This window comes from Morone saxatilis, unplaced genomic scaffold (assembly GCF_004916995.1).
Source record: "Morone saxatilis isolate NCDOM2014 unplaced genomic scaffold, NCSU_SB_2.0 Contig23, whole genome shotgun sequence".
Classification (NCBI taxonomy): domain Eukaryota; kingdom Metazoa; phylum Chordata; class Actinopteri; family Moronidae; genus Morone; species Morone saxatilis.
The window spans coordinates 24,268,786-24,269,510 of NW_023339796.1; the positions used below are offsets into that span (position 1 = coordinate 24,268,786).

At 39.4% G+C, this 725-nt stretch overlaps 1 protein-coding gene across 1 annotated transcript in view; it reads left to right on the forward strand.

Moving 5' to 3' along the window:
• Nucleotides 1-725, forward strand: part of LOC118334858 (disks large-associated protein 1-like) — a 54,140-nt gene that overhangs the window by 39,975 nt on the left and 13,440 nt on the right. The window lies entirely within an intron of this gene.

Genomic DNA, 725 nt, shown 5'->3' on the forward strand with positions numbered 1-725 from the left:
AATGGGTGACATCACAATTGGTTCACACTTGTCTACCGCACCTGTAGAACTGCACTGCCCTCGTCACTGAACAGAGTTAAAAAAGTTGGTTCAGGACTCAACTTCCGACCTCTGGCTTCAACCATTAAAATATCAAGAATAATAAGCTGGTCTCAGCTGGAATGTTCTGCAGAGCTGCGAGCAAGAACTATAATCTTAAAATAACAACTTCTGTAACAACATTCAGCATTAATAATAAGACTGTGTGTGCTCAGTACAGTTTGTAATTTGTTCTGCAGTTGTGCAGTCGCAGCTGTTACTTTGGTTAGTTTCCATTGTGAATCAATCTCAGCTCAACATCTGAGGAGTCTTAACCATCATACTCCTTTTGAACTTACATTTCAATGAGAAAATAACATGAATGGCCCTCTGCAGACAGAAACACTGGATGGACTAAAGAACATGTTTAAACGTGATAGAGGGACAGATTTGCCAGACAGCTCTTTCTGATGGGAAACTAAATCTGTTTTATTCATCTATATTCTAGCTATAGTAGTATCACATCTAGGCTTTTTTTGCTTTTTTTGATAATAAAAGTTGCTGACCCCTGAGTTTGTTGTACGGTAGTGACAATAGGTATATTAAAGGGGAACTTGGCAACTCTAGCCATTTCTTCGCTGGTTTTCATTTTTGTCATCGCATGTTTTCTCAACAAGCTCCCCCTACAGCTCTGGGACGTGTATTTC